A 2,730-nucleotide genomic window follows, 5' to 3' on the forward strand; every position below is an offset into this window, starting at 1 on the left:
CTCGGGCTACATATAGCTCATTTCTTGTGCAAAATTCAAAAATAAGATTTTAAATTTTCAAAAAAATGTAGGAAAAATATAGATATAGAAAATGATGTGGTCTACCAATCTGCAATATTTGAACTCGAAATAACATGTATTCGCTGCTCCACAAAAATGACAAAACCTGATCGAGTTTGCGATTTCGAAACCTTGCACTGTCCACTTCCATATGTCAAAATTTATTGTTTTTGCATAGCTCTAAATATAAGGTATTTCGAGTCGAATTTTCCTACCTTTGTATATCACAGTATTGTATACATGTAGATTTACTTTCAATTCTTTTTGAAATTTTAAAATGTTGTTTTTTTATTTTTTAAAGGAAACAAGCTACGTGTAACTCGAGCTAGACTTGTGGTTTCCCCCTATATAGATCTCCCATGCATCGCGGTGCCCATAACAAAATACCCGTAGCTGCCGCAAGTACCAACTAGACGATACAAAACTCGAGAGTCGTCGGTCAAGTCAAATAATCGGGTGAATATACAACGTGCAATCTCCCGTCGTTGCCTAGATCGGCATAGCAGTGTCCAAGGCTGATATATTATACGGAGTAATAAGAATCAAATACGTGCGCACCATGATAAGAGTCATCGCGCGCATGTGGACAAGGTAGCTAAATTTGGTCGATCGTCGTATGCTTTTTCATCTCTTTTCGCAATGCACGAACTCACGCGTCACCGAGGGTCGGTGCTGGTAGATAAGATCTACCTATACCGACGATCAAGCTGACTGGCCTTTGATGCACTTGAGGCTGAACACTACTTGTCCACATGTGTGTCGCGCGTGCGTCGATAGATCTGAGCCGGTGTGCCGTGTGCGTGCGTGGCTTGGCTGGGTGCGGGAAGCGTGGCCAAGTGTTCGATCAAGTGTGCCTGCCAATGTGTGGGTGAGTGCGAGTGTGCGACACATATACGAGGAGCACAAATGCTCGTCGTTTGCTGTCCATTTCTAAGCCGAGAAGGCTGGCTAGCTCCGTGCTTGTCATGGCGTGGTGGATTGGAAGAATGATCTAGTCCACTGAGCTTGTCGCCAGCTCGTCACTCTCCAAGAATTTTTTTTTTTGTTTTTCTTCGAAGAAAAGAACCAATCGATAATCTCATTCACGTCTGGGCATTTTGTTTCTTTTGGGACTTGAAAGCTACTTCATGAAGGCATAGACATGCGGACAAGGCATTATTTTGCACCCAAGAGCATATGCTCCTGGTTTGTAAAATAGGTTTTAAACGTATTTTAATTTTTTTAAAAAAATCCGACAACAAATGTCATGGGTAATCTTGATGTCCTATGTGCTCATAAAGTCATTCAGAAAAATGATTTTTTTGTTGTGTGTAAAGAAACCAAAATCTAGCTCTTCACCAAACATTTCTTTATCTTTTTTATACAAGAGACAAAAGATATCTTTTTCCGTGAAACTTCACTTACACACACTGAATGTCTAAATGTACGCGTAAAAACTTTGTGCGATTTTTTTACATTTTAAATGTTTTTCTGATGGCAGAAGCATATGCATCCAATATCAAAAGTGAATTTTGCTTACACATCGATATGCAAAAACATGTTAAAAAATTGTTCAGGGACAACGGAGGCTTCCTTTCCATGGCGGCGGTGAGGATCTCTCCATCCACGGCGGCGGCGGTTGTTCTTCTTTAGCGGCGATGCCCGATCGAGGGGGAAAGCGATGGAGGGAGGTTCCAGTGCTCTTCGGCCAAAAAATGTTCAAAAATTGTTCGGGGACAGCGAGGCTTCATTTCCATGGCGGTGGTGAGGATCTCTCCATCCACGAAAGCGGCGGATGTTCTTATCCAGCGGCGATGCCCGATCGAGGGGGAAAGTGATGGAGGGAGGTTCCAGTGCTCTTCCGTCAAGTTTATATTGCTACTGCTAGAGCTTCTTCCTCCTGGATGGGATTGGGAGGGCATATGGAGCAGCGGTGAAGTGGATGGTGGCATGGCGGTGATGATTGCCTCCTATTGCGCTCTTGCGAGGTGGTGATGACAGTCGGGCAGGAGGCTACATTGGATTTGTTCCTAGATTTGTCCGGTGGTGGGTTTGGGGCTGCGCAACTACCACCGAGCTTCGACTTCGATCATGGCATACGATCGCGGTGGCTCTTGGCGTCATTAACTTATTGAAGACATCGTCGTAGCAGTGCAGGTCACGTCGCTCTGCTCAGGCTACTCAAGGGGAAACCGGGGCCTCCTGGATCAGATGATGGTGGCACCAAGCGTCATACTCCCCGATGGGGGCATCACTTTGGAGAAGGTGCCAATTCGAGTGTTTTGGAGGTGAAGCGGCATGGTTTCTACCGCGTCATCATCGATGTGTCTCGGTGGCATGGATCGGCGGGTTCTTGACGCCGGGTGTGTCATGATGGACGCTCGAGGATGGTGGTGTTGTCTGGCGGCGCAGAGCCGTCGACGTCCTTATAAAGTCAATGCCTTGATCCATATCCTAAAAATGAGTCAGCAAAGATGGGGATGCGACTTAAGCATGTGCAACTGTGCATGCTGAAGGTCTATTGGATCGGCTCGTGCTTACATCTCCCCGTTGAGTGGCTTGGTGAAGCATCCGGTTTTAAGATGACTTGCGTAGGTGTGAGGTTAGGGCGCACAGCCCCGACATGGCCACCCCTTTATCAAATTTATAGGTGTTGCGACCGGTGTAATGACTTCGGGTTGATGTTCATAT

The sequence above is a fragment of the Lolium rigidum genome, chromosome 2 (genome assembly GCF_022539505.1).
Source record: "Lolium rigidum isolate FL_2022 chromosome 2, APGP_CSIRO_Lrig_0.1, whole genome shotgun sequence".
NCBI classification, from domain to species: Eukaryota; Viridiplantae; Streptophyta; class Magnoliopsida; order Poales; family Poaceae; genus Lolium; species Lolium rigidum.